Source organism: Elaeis guineensis, chromosome 4, assembly GCF_000442705.2.
Source record: "Elaeis guineensis isolate ETL-2024a chromosome 4, EG11, whole genome shotgun sequence".
Lineage (NCBI taxonomy): Eukaryota > Viridiplantae > Streptophyta > Magnoliopsida > Arecales > Arecaceae > Elaeis > Elaeis guineensis.
The window spans coordinates 93048066-93065342 of record NC_025996.2 but is presented as its reverse complement, the minus strand read 5'-3'; positions in this window follow the sequence as shown (position 1 = coordinate 93065342).

The window sequence follows — 17277 nt, the reverse complement described above, 5'->3', positions numbered from 1 at the left end:
AAATTTCTACTAGCCAGGGGTCGAGAGGTCAGAGGAGATCAAGTCCTGGCAAGACATTGCACAACATAGCCCTTCAGAGAAAGGGACAGTCTGACCCTTGCCCGATTGATGGATTGGATACTCGCGACACCTTGCTGAAGAACAGGGTGAGCCGATAAAGATCTTGTCTCAATTCCTTTGAATGATGGGAATGAAGAGCACATGGTGAAGATCGGCTCCAACTCGGGGAAAGAGGTGCGGACACAACTTATCAATTTTTTAAAAATAATGCGGATGTTTTCGCTTGAGCTCCGACGGACATGCCAGGGATCGATGTTGAAGTTATGGAACACATCTGGCTGTTGATCCCAAACACTGGCCGATGAAGGAAAAAGTTCGAAGTCATGCACCGAAAGGCAAATGACAATAGTTGAGGAAGTTGATAAACTCCTGAAAGTCGGGTTCATCAGAGAGGTCAACTATCCGAGCTGGGTTTCCAATATGGTCCTGGTTAAGAAGGCGAACGGTAAATGGAGGATGTGTATAGGCTTCAAAAAGCTGAATAAAACCTTCCGAAGGACAGTTATCCTCTGTCCAGAATCAACCAATTGGTGGATGCAACCTCGGGCCACGAGCTTCTCACTTTCATGGATGCATTCTCTGGCTACAATCAAATCAGGATGGTGCCAGAGAACGAAGAAAAAACTATTTTTATTACTAACGGTGGCCTTTATTATTACAAGGTCATGTCTTTTGGCCTCAAAAATGCAGGGCAACCTATCAACGGCTGGTAAACAAGATCTTCAAAGAGCAGATCGGCCACAACATGGAGGTCTATGTGGATGATATGCTCGTAAAAAGTAAATCCTCGATGAACCACGTCGCCGACCTTGAGGAGACCTTCAGTGCCCTCTAAAATACAAGATGAAGCTGAACCCAGCCAAGTACGCTTTTGGAGTAACCTCAGAAAAATTCTTGGACTTTATGGTATCGGGGCCGGGATCGAAGCAAATCTGGAAAGATTTGCGCCATCTAGGAAATGACCACACCGAAGTCAATAAAGGAAGTTTAGCCCTTATTGGGAGAGTAGCGGCTCTAAATCACTTCGTCTCAAGATCGATCGAGTGTGCCTGCCTTTCTTTCAGACTCTCAAGCAGCCAAAGAACTTCTGTTGGACCTCAGGATGTTAGCAAGCATTCGAAGAGCTGAAGAACTACCTCGGCTCATCTCCACTATAGGCAAAGCTCGAGCCTGGAGAGGAGTTGTTTCTGTACCTGTGGTCTCCCCTGTGGCCCTTTCTACGGTTCTGATTAAGGAAGAAGCAAAAACTCAACGCCGATCTACTACATAAGCCGAGTATTGAGAGACGTCGAAACCAGGTATACTAAGTTAGAGAAACTAACTTATGCCTTGTTGATTGCAGCTCGAAGGCTCTGACCTTACTTTCAAGGATACACCATAATACTGCTCACCGACCAGCCGATCAAGGTGGTTCTACATTGAGCGGATGCCTCTGGGGGATAGCGAAGTGGACAGTCGAGCTCATGGAGTTGACATCGACTATCGACCTCGGCCGATGATAAAAGCTCAGATATTAGCATACTTCGTGGTGGAATGCACTATCCCGGAAGAGGCCGAACTTGGACGAGATGAGGCCGACAACCCAGGGTTCCAGCCGAACTCCCTGAAGAAAGAACAGATCTCCTGATGGTTTTTGGGCCCTCTACATGGACGGTTCCTCCAACATGTCAGGCGCAGCGCGGGCCTGATCTTGGTCAATCTAGATGGAATTATCGCGGAGTATGCGCTGCGCTTCGAATTCTCTGTGACAAATAACGGAGCAGAATATGAAGCTCTGAATACGGGACTAAGAATCTCAAAGAGTTAGAAGTAGATCGGCTTCAAGCCTACAGTGACTCTCAATTAGTAGTGGGACAGGTCAGTAAAATTATGAAGCTCGAAGGACAGTATGGCCAAATATCTAGAAAAGGTAAAGGAGATCATCCCTACCTTCGCAGCTTTGATATCAGGCAGATCTCAAGAGCAAAAATACCAGGACCGACCTTCTCTCCAAGTTGGCTACCCTGGCTCCAGCTGAATGCCTAAGGAAGTCTTCTTCGAAGTTCTGAAGTACCCAAGTATGGAAGAATCACAGCTTGTGATGGAGATCAGCCGTAAACCCAGCTGGATCGACCCACTGGTCACATACCTCAAGGACGGGGTTCTTCCTCCTGATGCAAAAGAGGCTCGAAAGCTTAGGAACCAGGCCTCCCGATATATCCTTTATGAAGGCAAGCTATACAAGAGGTCTTACTCTTTGCCCCTCCTGAAATATCTCCGACCTTCTGAAGCCAACTTCGCCTTGAGGGAGGTACACGAGGAAGTCTGTGGAAGTCACCTAGGGGCCAGATCTTTATCTCACAAGCTGCTCCGACAAGCCTATTACTGGCCTACCATGTACCATGACTCCGTCGAGTATGTCAGAATGTTGATCGGTGTCAGAGATATGCAAATATCCAAAGGCAACCTGTCTCCAACTTACACAATTGAGTGCCCATGGCCGTTTGCGCAATGGGGGATGGATATCCTCGACCTTTTCCTATGGCATCCGGGCAGCGAAAGTTCCTCCTGGTGGCATTAGATTATTTCACCAAGTGGGTCGAAGCTGAGCCTTTGGCAAAAATCACAGAAGCTAAAGTGCAGGACTTCATCTGGAAGTCAATTGTCTGTAGGTTCGGCTTATCCAGAACCCTCATTACTGATAATGGGCGGCAATTTACTGAAGCAAGGTTTGCTGAATTTTGTGAGGACCTAAATATCTCCCATAACTTCACTTCGGTAGCCCATCCGCAGGCAAACGGCCAGGCCGAGGTGACTAACAGGACTCTGTTGCAAGGAATCAAGGCGAGACTTGAAAAAGTAAAGGAACTTGGCAGATGAGCTTTATCATGTACTGTGGGCATACCGAACTACTCAGAGATTGCCCACAGGGAGACCCCTTTGCCTTGACCTTTGGGAAGAAGTCGTGATCTCGATTGAACTCAAGCTTCCGTCGGTGTGAGTCATGGCGTTCGATGAGCAGCGCAACCCACAGGATCTCAAGGCCAACCTCGACTTGTTAGAGGAAAAGCGGAGACAGCTCAAGTTGGATGGTGGCTTACAAGCAGAAAGTAGCCCGCTACTATAATTCCCGGGTCAAAAGCAAAGCTTTCAGAGTGGGGGACCTGGTACTTCGCGAGCCGCTGTCTCATAACCTCAGAATCAAGAAAAACTTATCCCGAACTGGGAAGGCCCGTATGAAGTCAAGGAGATAGTTTGGCCCGGAACATACTATCTAAAAAGCTCAGAGGAGTAGAGCTTCCACTACATGGAATTCGAAAAATCTACGAATGTATTACCAATAACTTTGCCTTAAATAAAAATTTCATATTTGCATATTTTTTCTTTTAGCACGGGCTTATAACGATAGGAAGTAACTCCCTCATTCAGTCGAAATTAAGCGTGTTAAGAATAGGAGGAGAACCTCGTCCTAACATGAGCAAAGTCGAAGGTCCGGTTATTTAAAGACCGGATGGGGGAAGAGGCCCTCGCAACGGTCTTATGTGCCCCCACAGCCTTGTTAGGAACAGGAGGAGAACCTCGTCCTAACATGGGCAAAGTTGAAGGCTCGTTACTCAAAGATCGGATGGGGAAGAGGCCCTCGCAACGATCCTTATGTGCCCCCACAATCTTGTTAGGAACAGAAGGAGAACCTCATCCTAACATGAGCAAAGTCGAAGGCCCGATTACTTAAAGATCGAATGGGGAGAAGCCCTCGCAACGGCCCTTATGTGCCCCCACAGTCTTGTTAGGAATAGGAGGAGAACCTCATCCTAACATGAGCAAAGTCGAAGGCCCAGTTACTTAAAGACCGAATGGGGGACAGGCCCTCGCAACGGCCCTTATGTGCTCCCACAGCCTTGTTAGGAATAGAAGGAGAACCTCATCCTAACATGAACAAAGTCGAAGGCCTGGTTACTCAAAGATCGGATGGAGGAGAGGCCCTTGCAACGGCCCTTATGTACCCCCACAGCTTGTTAGGAATAGGAGGAGAACCTCATCCTAATATGAGCAAAGTCGAAGGCCCGGTTATCCAGAGATCGGATGAGGGGAGATGCCCTTGCAGTGGCCCTTACGTGCCCCCACAACTTGTTAGGGATAGAAGGAGAACCTCATCTTAACATGAGCTAAATTGGCTATCGGGAACAAGAGGAGAACTCGTCTGACACAAAAAAGATCCAGTCGATCAAGATCGGATGAAGAGGAAAGCCTCCTCAACGGCTTCTCTACGCTCTCACGATCTCGTTAAGAGCAGAGGAAAAATTCTCACTCGAATACAAAAAAAAAAGAGAGATGAAAAGGAAAAGCGACGAACTACACCAGCGATAAGTGAAAAACAAACTACATCAAAGACTAAGAACCTCGTCTCAACGAGGAAGGATACTTCTATCAAAAAACCTCAGTCACTAAAAGGAACTCGACACAGGCCGAAAGAAATCGACTTCCTCAAAGTAACGAGAAGTTCGGTCTCCAAGCTCGAGCACCGGGAGGAAGCGTCAAACTCAAATGGCCTCGAAAAGACCTACGATCATGAACAAAAAAGGCAAATCAACATGACGACGATCGGAAACCTTCAAAAACGTCGGTATCGAACAAGACAAAAGATAAAAGAAGTTCAGTAAACAATGACTCAAAGCAAGAATAGACGAGGAATCACAAACAACGCTGACGCCAAACAAGACGGAAGACAAAAGAAGTTCGGTAAACAACAATTTAATACAGGAATGGACAAGGTAATGGAAATTTTTTTTTTCATTTCATTAGTGAAGTGTACATTACAAAGTCTTGAAGGCCAAAAAAGAGAAACAACAAGAAAGAAAAAGAATACAAGGCAAAAGAGCTCCAAGGAAGCTCGGTACCATCAGACTTCGAACTCTCGATTTCAGCCATCGTCGAGGATTGCTTTAAGTACCCGACTTCTTCTTCCAGTCTCCCTTTGGATTAACAATTACTCCAGCATTATCTTCAAAGTACATGTAGATGCCATCCTTTTTGCACCATGGCTTCCGCTGCCTCACAATGACGGCAGGCATGACCTCTTTCTGAGATCGGATTTCTCCTTCTTTCTGACTTCTTCTTCCAGTCCCCCTTTGGCTTTCCCTTTTGCAGGATCGGAAATACTCACGCTCGAAGATGTGCTACAAGTGCGGGCTCTGGGCGATCAAGCGAAACATGGTCGGATCTGTCTCTTCTACCTCGCCTTCTTCACCAACCCGGAAGTTGCAGGCCTTCCCTCTTGTGGGCTTTGAGACTCTTGGCTGACATCCAAGCCGCATCCGCATCCATATCTGCAACAAGGAGGGACTGAAGAAACTTCCGTGCAAAGTGAGATCCCGAAAAGGGGAGGCGGATTTAAATAGGCGATGGGGTCTGGTGCAATAATGACTGCAGGACTCCTCTGGCCAGTCTATAACCCCGCATGGCCCACTCACTGTGGCAAGCGACTGAAGGTGGCCGACAGTTGGTAAAACCATTATTGCACCGTACTGGGGCAGCGCTCCAGTGAAAATTTTGAAAAATCTTTTCGGATCGCCTTGATTTGAAAAGACTCCGGCACCAGCGCACCAAACGCCAAAATATCTGGCAACCATCGAGTGCGAAAATCGAGGGGGCAACTTGGCCGTGAGAATTTCTCTGTACTTTCTTCATTCGAAATTCGAACTCGAAAGTAGGGGGACTGGTGTTGGATATAAAAACCCTTCGGTCGAAGTTTGTAAAAGACCGACCCTTCCAGGACTTTTTCGGCTTCCGACCTTGTGTGGCGTCTCTCTGAACCCCCTCGACCATCCGATATCTCTGATAATGAGCTTCTCCATTCATCTACTGGGCCGCTCCAAGGCTCTCTAGGCCTCACTATCAGCCGACCTTCTACAGTGATCGACTATTCTCCGAATCCCTTCCGGACTTCTTCTGACCGCGGACGACCTACTCCAAACTTTTTCGGACTTCATCAATATCCGAACTTCTCCGACAGTGAGATTTCTACAGTAACCGACTCCATCCAAGTTTCTACGACGGTCGACCACCTTCCGATTCCAACCGAGCTCCTGCGAGAGCCGAACTCCTACTGCAGGTGGTCTACTCTGGATATCTACTGTAAGCGAATTCCATTCGAGCCTCTACTATAAATGAATTTTTTTCGAACTTCTATTATAGGCAGACTTCAGCCAAGCTCCTACAGTGGACGGATCCCAGACGAGCTTCTACGATGGGATAGGATCCATCGGCAGGTCACTACTCCGAGCTCCCACGACAACCGATCTTCGATCGAGCTTCTACAATAAGCGGTCTCCTTTCAGCCTTCTACAAGTACCAGACTCCATCCAACTTCCATAACGGATGGATATCAGACGAGCTTCTACAATGGACGGGCTCCAGCAGGTGGATTTCTACAACGACCGATCGCCTCCGGTGTCTACCGAACCTCCCCAGCCATCAGCCTTCAATAGCGTCAGCCGGACTTCCACAACGCCATCCAGACTTTCACAGGATCCCCAGACTCATCTAGCGGATGAACCTCCCCAATGCCATCCGAAGTCCACCGCCAGCCGATCCTCCACCAGATTCTTCATGAAACTGGACTTCTCCGATGGATAATCTTCAGATGAGCTTCTACATAGGCAAATCTCAGACGGACTTCTCTAGCAATCAAACTCCTATCGGACTTCACCAACAGAAAGTCTCCATCCGAGCTTCTACAGCAAATGACTCCCGCCTGTAGCATCAGCGCTCGAGGCATCCGACAACAGTAGACTCGTTAGCAACCCCGAAAATATTCGAGCTTCTCCTAGATTGACGGGATAGAGAGCCATTCTGCTCCATCGACATCCCAGCCGAGCTTCAGCCAACAGATCCGAACTCTCCAGCAAGTCACGATAATGGCCACTACCCTACTCCACTCTCTGCAATGAATTTCGCATGGCTCCACCACTCTCGTAAGTCGCAACAACGGACACCACTCCACTCTCTGGGCTCCATCACTCTCTGGCAAGTCGCGATAAGGACACCACTCCACTCTCCGTAACAAACTCCATGTGACCCAAAATGACCCCTGACACCACTACTCTCCGTAACAAACTCCGCGCAACTCTGGACGGGCCCACTATCAGGTGGTTATAGACGTCGCTGTCTATCAGTTACGCTCTCCGTCTATAAAAAGGGACCCCCAGATACATTCTTCTCTAAGCTCTAAACTCTATCTCGAAATCTGCTAAAATTTTCACTCGAGCACTCTATTTCTGTTGAAGCAGAGTACTGACTTGAGTGTCGAAGGGTCTTACGGAGCACCCCAACTCCGTTTTAGACTTCCCTCGCAGGTCTCAGCGGCGGCCGCGGTCATCTCAACTCCAGCAACTCCGGCTTCGACGAAATTTTGCACCAACAATGTTTATCCAAATAATTGACGCACAAGTGTGGGCGTGGGAAGGCCTTTGCATGGGAGAAAATTGAGGAGAAGTTATTTCTCATGAACTCAAATGGGCGCAGAAGAAGTGAGGTGGCGCAGGGAGTAGATGTCAAGGTGGTTTCTAATTTTAAATCAACCTAATTGAACCAACTTAATTAAAATAAGTTAGGTCCAATTAGACTAATTTAAACCCAACAAAATTAGGCTTAATTAGGCTCAATAAAATCTTAATCAAATCAAGAATTGACTAAGCCCAACCCCTGATCAAATCAGGGACTAAACCACTTCGACGATTAGGTCAATACTTAATTTAATCGGGTCAAACCCAACTGAATCCAATTCAATTGGACTTGATCCAAAAATAATTACTCAATCAAATTGAGTTAATTAGGGATCAAATCACTAATTAACCTCTTATAAATATTGAGTCCAAATTCGATGGTCAATCGGGTATCAAAGTCCATCGATATGAAACCTTGATCGAAGAGTCCCAAACCAGTGGGACTCTTGACCCCGTACTAAAATGTGTGGGACTCATGATAGAGAATTTTCATTCTCGATCACAGAGTTCCAGACACGTAGGACTCATAGTCATGAGCATTAGGACTCTTCACCAGCCATCAGATCAGATAGAAACTTCTAATGTGTGTGACCCCACAGGTTCGAACCTGAGTCGGTAGCACAGAAACTAATTTTGTACTAATCAAGTGACCATCTAGCAATGGTATCCGACATCCGGATAGGATGAATAGTCACAATCGTAATATTCAGAACCTATGTGAATATGGTTATTGTATAATTCATTCCTTTTGACCCCTGTGTATAGGATGACTCAGGGTTAAACTGTCAACCCTGATTAGATCATCCGAATCATGCTCAATTCAATCAGTCCTGTGACTCCTCAGTAGGACTACCCTGATCAAGTTTTGCTAAATTAAAATACGACTGTACACAGCTTCTGAACTGGAGTGGTCAATCCCATCTTGACACACCACCGACAAGTCAAGTACTTGACTACACCCAGCAGCCTTCCGTCACTGAATTAGAAATTCAGGTAGTCCAGTGCCTAAGTGCAGTGAGTTACTTGCAAGTCACCGTGGCGGTCTCAGGTCGGAGGGACAGTTATACCCATATCCGATCGGAGCAAATCTTGATAGCAGAAATAGCTTCAGAGTCGATCACGTTCAGTGCAGATGTACCCTTATATCTTACTGTATGCCATACCAGTATCTCCACACTCCTTGGTTAAGAGGACAACCAACCTATATAGCACACAACGATCAATGCTTGATAAACGTTGTTGTCCTTGGTAACAACGTATCACTTGATCGCAAACAGGTTTAAGGACTAAACGACAAATCCTCCTTTGTCGAGTCTAAATAGTCCTAAGGACTTCACCACAACACAGGAGTTCATTAGAAGATGAAACAATTTATGATGAAAAATATCAAAATAACTTTTATTTATTTAAATTCATATACTAATACAAGAATTAGTACAACCATCAACAGGCTGACGATTGGCTTTGGGATACTATTCCCAATAGAATGGGATTCTCTCTCAGTGGACACCTTTTGGAACACCACAGCATAATGGTGTGTCTGAAAAGAGAAATCAGATCTTATTGGACATGATTCGATCCATGATGGATTTGCTGGTCTGTCGATCTCCCTCTGGGGATATGCACTCGAATCGATTTGTTACCTTCTAAATAGGGTTCGAGTAAGTCTGTAACCAAAATGCCATAAGAGATATGGATAGGACGTAAGCCAGTACTCTCGCACCTTAGGGTATGGAGGTGTCCGACTTATGTTAAACATTTAATTACAGACAAGCTTGGACCTAGGTCTGACAAGTGTTATTTCATAGGATACCCAAAAGAGACCAAAGGATATTATTTCTACCTAGCTGATGAGCAAAAGGTGTTTGTCAGCCTTAAGGCGATCTTTTTGAAAAAGGAGTTTCTTGGTGAAGGGACTGTTACCTCTAAGGTCGAACTTGAGGAAGTTCGATAGGTGAAAAATTGACACAAGTTGCTGAACCTGAATCGGATTTGGTTAGATCAGATCCAGAGCCCATTGTTCCTGCACCCTTAAGGTGATCTGGTAGAGTACCACGTCAATCGGACAGATACTATGGTTTCTTGGTCCGGGACGATGATCCTATCGAACTTGATGAAAATGATGAGGATCCGATCACCTACATGGATGCAATGTAGAGACCTGACTTTGAGAAATGGCTAGAGGCCATGAAATCCGAAATGGAGTTCATGAAGGTCAACGACGTGTGGACATTGGTTGACCCACCCGAAGGTGTAAAACTCATAGGGTGTAAGTGGGTCTTCAAGAGGAAGAGAGGCACAGACGAAAAGGTGGAGACCTATAAAGTCCGTCTGGTTGTCAAGAGATATCGTTAACGTTATGGTATAGACTATGACAAGATATTTTCTCCTATGGCAATGCTCAAATCCATTCGGATTATGCTTGCGATAGCTGCCATCTGGACTATGAAATCTGGTAGATGGATGTGAAGACAATTTTCTAAATGGAGAGCTGGACGAAGAGGTGTATATGATACAATCTGAAGGGTTCACATCCACAGATGAGTCTAAGGTGTGCAGGCTATAAAGGTCCATTTATGGACTTAAGCAAGCATCCCGGAGTTGGAACATACGTTTTGATAGGACGATCAAGACGTATGGCTTCATTAAGAATGGAGAAGAGCCCTGCATTTATAAGTGGGCTAATGGTCTAGTAGTGGTATTTCTTGTATTGTATGTGGATGACATTCTCTTAATCAGGAATGATGTCCCTGCATTACAGAGAATAAAGATTTGGCTGTCGTCACAGTTCTCCATGAAGGATCTAGGAGAAGCTTTCTACATCCTAGGGATGAGGATCTATAGGGATAGATCTAAGAGGTTGTTTGGCTTATCCCAGTCTACGTACATTAATACTATGCTGAAGAGGTTCAGCATGGAGTATTCCAAGAAAGGCTATCTACTGATAGGCCATGAAATTTTTCTCTCGAAAAGGGATTGTCCGACAACACCTCAAGAGAGAGAGCATATGGGTAGAATTTTATATGCATCGACAGTGGGATCTATCATATATGCCATGACATGTACATGACCAGATGTGGCATACTCACTAGGGGTAGTGAGTAGATACCAATCTGATCCAGGAGAGAATCACTGGAAGGTTGTTAAAATCATCCTGAAGTATTTAAGAAATACTAAAGACCAGTGGCTTGTTTATGATGAATCGACTTGAGACTTATAGATTTACAGACTCTAGTTTCCAGTCTGATCACGATGATAGCAAGAGTGTGTCAGGATTTATTTTTACCCATAATGATGAGACTGTCTGCTAGAAGAGTTCCAAGTAGCACACAGTGGCTGATTCAGTTTGCGAGGCAAAGTATGTCGCTGCATCAGATGCTGCCAAAGAAGCGATGAGGCTGAGAAAATTCATCATCGAGCTCGGAGTAGCACCCTCCCTTGTTGGTCCAGTTCTGCTCTACTATGACAGCTCTGGAGCCATTGCTCAGACGAAGGAATCGAAGGCACACCAGCAGATGAAGCATATTCTGCGCCGCTACCATCTATCTGAAAAATCATGGATCGAGGTGACGTCGACCTTCAGAAGATCGACGGAAAGGAGAACCTGGCCGACCCATTCACTAAAGCCATTGCGGTGAAGGAGTTCGACAACTTCAAGTCGAAGATGGGTATTAGATACTGCACCGATTGGCTTTAGACCAAGTGAGAGATTGTTGGGAATAGTGTCCCAAAGCCAATCGTCAGCCTGTTGATGGTTGTGCTCTTTCTTGTATTAGTATATGAATTATAAATAAATAAAAGTTATTTTGATATTTTTCATCATAAATTATTTCATCTTCTAATAAACTCCTGTGTTGTGGTGAAGTCCTTAGGACTATTTAGACTCGATAAAAGAGGATTTATCGTTTAGTCCTTAAACCTGTTCGCGACCAAATAATACGTTGCTACTAAGGACAACAACGTTTATCAAGCATAGGTCGTTGTGTGCCATATGGATTGGTTGTCCTCTTAACCAAAGAGTGTGGAGACACTGGTATGGCATACAGGTGAGATGTAAGGATACATCTGCACTGAACGTGATCGACTCCGGAGCTTTTTCTGCTGTCAAGATTTGCTCCGATGGGATATGGGTATAACTGTCCCTCCGACTTGAGTCCACCACAGTGACTTGCAAGCAACTCACTGTACTTAAGCACTGACTACCTGAATTTCTAATTCAGTGACGGAAGGCTACTAGGTGTAGTCAAGTACTTGACTTGTCGGTGCGTGTGTCAAGATGGGATTGACCACTCCAGTTCTGGAGCTGTGTACAGTCATATTTCAATTTAGCAAAATCTTGGCCAGGGTAGCCTAGTGAGGAGTCATAGAACTGTTTGAGTTGAGCACGATTCGGATGATCTGATCTGGGTTGATAGTTTAACCCTGAGTCATCCTATACACAGGGGTCAAAAGGGATGAATTATACAGTAACCATATTCGCATAGGTTCTAAATATTGGATTGTGACTATTCGATCTATCCAGACATCGGGTACCATTACTAGATGATCACTTCGATTAGTACAGAAATTGGTTCCTGTACTACCGGCTTAGGTTCGAACCTGCGGGGTCACACACATTAGAGGTTCCTATCTGATCTGATGGCTGATGAAGAGTCTCACTGGACTGAACTCTTTGACCCAGAGTTTTAATGCTCGAGGACTCTATGATTGAGAATCAAGATTTCTGATCATGAGTTCCACACATTTTGGATACCGGGGTCAAGAGTCCCACTGGTTTGGGACTCTTCGATCAAGGTTTCATATCGATGGACTTTGATGCCCGATTGCCCATCGGATTTGGACTCAGTATTTATGAGAGGTTTAATTAGTGATTTGATCACTAATTAACTCAATTTAATTGAGTAATTATTTTTGAATCAAGTTCAATTGAATTGGATTCAGTTGGGTTTGACCCGATTAGGTTAAGAGTTGACCTAATCACAAAGGTGGTTTGGTCCCTGATGTGATCAGGGGTTGGGCTTAGTCAATTCTGATTTGATTAGATTTTATTGAGCCTAATTAAGCCTAATTGTGTTGGGTTTAATTTAGTCTAATTGTGCCTAACCTATTTTAATAAGGTTGGTTCAATTAGGTTTGAAACCACCTTTGATTTATCTCCCTGTGCCACCTCACCCACCTGCGCCTATTTGAATTCACGAGAAACGAGTTCTCGTGAATTTTCTCCCATGTAGAAGCCTTCCCATGCCCCACCTGTGTGCGCCATCTGAGTGGATAATGATAAGGTTGGTTGGCCATTCAAATTCAAAGGATGTTTGAATTTGAATGGGCAACAAATCCCATGCGCCACCCCTTTCTTTTGTGTGCCACTTATTCTACATGAGAAAAAGTTTCTCGTGTAAACTCTCCACGCACAAAGAAGCCCACACCCCTCTCTTCTCATGCCTAGAGTGGATAAGAATAAGTTGGTTGGCATTTGAATTCAAATTCGATTTGAATTCAAGTGAGAACCACCTATCTTTATCCTCTCACGTGGTGAAAACGCTGAAAAGATGCATCTTGCATCATTTTAAAAAGAAGAGAAGATAGGGCATGTGCACATCTGATCCTAGAGAGTTAGGGTGGCATGAGAAGAGACTTCTGCATGAGAAAAGAAAAGAAAAGAAGAGAAGAGAAAAGAGAGTGGGTGCAAGTTTCTTCTGTGAGTACCCTAGGTTTCTACCTAGGGTTCGAAAAGTGAGAAGGTGAGCTACGAGTGTCGTGAGCCACCAAATTTTAGGAAAAGCTTCATCAACCTCTCAAGTACATCTGCTGACAATCCGAAGCATCCGAAGAGTCGGCAGATCAAGATCGAAGGAGTTCGATCAGCATCAGCTGTCAAAAGGGTTCTGCAACGAACTAGCATTCGTGAAGAGCCGATCAGATCGAAAGCTTCGTGTGGATGATCCGCAGAGGTCAGACAATTGTGTGGCTGTATTGCAATGATCAGACTTTTCCGATGGTGATCAGACTGCAGGATCGACTACCAGTACGAAGGTAATGTGTTCTGAACACATAACAGTAAAATATTTACTGTAGAGAATTCAAAATTTTAAATTTAAATGCATGCTATATATATCATATTTAGATCCTTGTGTAGGGTTAATACATTTAATTAATTAGATTAATTAATAATTTTTCCGTAAAATTATAATTTTAAAAAAATTAAAATTATCTTTTACCCCTGCACTGAAATTCCCACACCTTTGTCACTGGTCTCCTTAGGTCCACGCAGAGTATCGATGATTTTCAACAAATTTGGTAAGTGAATTAAAATGACTCTTTCTCCCTAATCTCTCCCTCTCTCTGGTCTTCGCACATTGCCCATGGGGGTAGCCAAAGGGCTTCACGCTAGGAGGAAGGGGGGTGCCACCCTCAAACCCTAGCACTAGGGTTTTGGAGGGGGTGCCTCATCATGTGGGTGCCTCCTTTATGTGGCCGCCCAAGATCCTATCTCCAAGGTCTCCACACCCCCTCTTCTCTACTGGTTGGGGCTTGAAGAAGGATATTTTGAGATCTAGAATGAAAGATTTCAAATTTGATATCGACAGAGGTCAGGAAGAGGAAGAACAAGGTGAAGACGGGCAAAGACTGTAGTTTTGCAGAGGACTGCAGGGTCTCTCTCTCTTGTGCGGTATAGCTCCAGTTGTTGGATGCGCCAATACCTTAATTTTTAGGAAGATGATTAGGTGATCTCATGGAGAGGTTTGGGCTCTGATTTGGTTTAGATCAGAGGTGTGTAGGGGCTAAGATGGAGCGCATAAGTAAAGGCTGTAGTTTGGAAGATGCTGCTATGGAGTCCTAGTCTAAAAGGACTCCTTCTCATCAAGATTTCAAGTCCAGATCTGATACCCCAAGATATCACACCTCAAATCCTGGTTCTTAGGGTCTTATAGGTGGAAGATCAGATCTAAAGATGCATCCTAAGTCCGTGGAAGCAAGGGGGGATATGAACTAGATCACTGCATAGGGTTCAGAGTGCACAGCAACCTAAGGTATGAAGTTTGCTGTCCTTAGAGAGTCGGATCACAGTGGGCTCTTGTAGAGGGCTTCATTACTAATATTGATATCTCATAATATTGTCGTTAGGATATCATGATTATCAATTTAAATCTGATTTCAAAAAAAAATAGAAATACGTAGAGAGTAGTGAGTCAGGTCGAATCCATGGAGAAAGCAGTGCTTTGATTTGAAAACTTTAATTTTTATAAAAAAATAAAAAAAAGATTTGAAAAAGTGATTGAAGTCGGAAAGCAGTAATTGAGAGTGCAAAAAAATAATTTGGTACTAAGATCTACTAATTAATCCTAGCTTCTATTTGAATAAAAATAAATAGTAAAAATTTAAAAAGCATAAAAATAAATTAGTACTAAGATCTATTATCTAGATCTTAGCATCTACTTGCAATAAAAATAAAGAACAAAAATTTAAAGTATAAAAAAAAACTTTTGCCTTAACTAAAATTCAAAATTTAATTACAAGAAATTTAAAAGAATAAGTAAATAAAATAAAATAAACTATAATAAAAATTTCAAAGTTGATTGGCACAGTCTCGTCGAGAAGATGGTTGATGATCTCTCCTTCTTTCTTCAAACTCTTCAGAGCAAACTGAGCTTCCTCTTCTTCTTCCTTTTTGGATCTGATTTTTGAGATGGTATAGGCATGGAGATGGTGTAGAAATAAAACTCAGCTTCTAAGCATCTCTTTCTGAAAGCCTTTTCTCAATCCAAAGCTTGCTTGCTACCCCCTCTCTATGCCTCTCCCTCTCTTGGATTCTTTTTCTTGTATGCCTGGACCTCTTTTTATAGCCTTCCTAGCCTTCTCGTATTAAAACTCCTTCTTATCTAAGAAATACATTGCGTAACAAGTCTCCTAATTGCTCTAAATCTCTCAAATCACATTAAAAATGCATGTCTCACATGAAAAGGTTTTCTGACCATCAGATTTGTTTGAACAGCCCAAATCTCATCAAATTAGTGCTTCATCATGCCTTATCAAGATCGAAAACAATGTCAGCCGTTGGATCACATTTGTGGATGGTTTTGGACTATCGGTGGCACTCAAAAATTCTTCTCCGTTTAGTTTTCCCAACCAACAACGACTGCAGCCATTCGATCTCGCCTCAGATTTGCTTGGAGCCATTGGATCGCACAAAGGATATGGGCCACCACCGTTGGATGTGGATTGGAGAGCTGCAGGCCGTTCGACCAAGTGTTCAGCATGATCTCAGCCATCGATTAGCACAAAACTCAGCGGCCCACCCCATGAGCTACGATAAATATTGGCTAGCACTGTTCCCTTACACTGCATGTAGACTCGATGTGCCGTGGCTTATGGACCACACTGTGAGCCACGCCCTATTTTGTGGACCGCCTGTGGACCAAGCGATTGGTCCACCATACATCGAGGGCTATAAAATTGATTTTTGGATCATTTTTACTTGCTTTTTGGATGATTTTTGGGCCTCTTGGCTTATTCTCCGTTCCTAATGTTTCTTGCTATGTACAAGATGAAAATAAGCTTGAATTTGGACTTAATTAGGCTTAATATGATTAAATCTTTATGACTAATAATTTTTGAAAAAGAGCATAACTAGTATCAAATATAAAATAATAAAGATTAAATATCTAATATTTTAATATTTTTATGCCATATTTAATGCATTGATCAAGTATCCTCAGGTCCACATAGAGTATCGATGATTTTCAACACAAGAACTCTTGTTTATATAACTTATTTATCCTTGACTCACTAATATGACTAAGATGACAATGCTAAAGAAAAGTGATATTTACATTTTCTATCTTTCTTTTCATATTTTAATCAATATAAAAAATATTTTTATTAAGTGTAAAAATTAGAAGATCATTGTCAATGTAACCATTGCCATAGAACACATTAGAATGCAAAATCGAGCAACAATTGCCCATTATTTTTATTTCATAATCTTGTTTTAGCAACAGAGGTACAGAAATAATATTTCTAATGATCTTAAGCATATTGTAGTATTCTTCTAATTTCAAATCTTGCCTGACGGCAAGTTCAACAGATAGATTCCCACATCCTCGATATAAATGGACTCTCCACTTACGTCAAAAAGCTCGAAGTCACCTTTCTTTAGCCCTTGAATTCTTTGTAGTCCCTGCAAAGATTTGCAAATGTGAGAACTACAGACAATATCTAATATCAAAGAATCATTGGCTGAAGCCCCCAATGAAAAAGTAGTATGTATCATATACATACTTTTTTATGCAATACTTGCACACTACTTCAAACTTGCAAGGTAACTCTTGTAATTCTTCTTCTAATGTCCCACCTTACCATACTAATAACAGGTAATGTTTGTAGGGACATTATTTGCCTTCTTCCATTTGAAGATGCTGTCTTTTCAGCTCTGTTCTCTATATAACTACTTGAGATTAAGGAGTATAGAGTGAGGATCCATATTATTATATTATCCATACAACTCTTTGCTCCTCGAGGCCAACATAAAACTTTTAACAGCAATGCTATTAGACTGCCACATCTTATATGTAGCCTGATCCTCTTTAGAAGCATCTTCATGGACCAGACTTGGATCAAGAATATCTAGAATATAGGAGACTTTCTCCTGTGTGAATCTAATTCACAAGTTCCTCAATCAGTCCACATAGTTCAGACTGGCCAATTTATTAGTATGAAGGATGCTACGCAATGA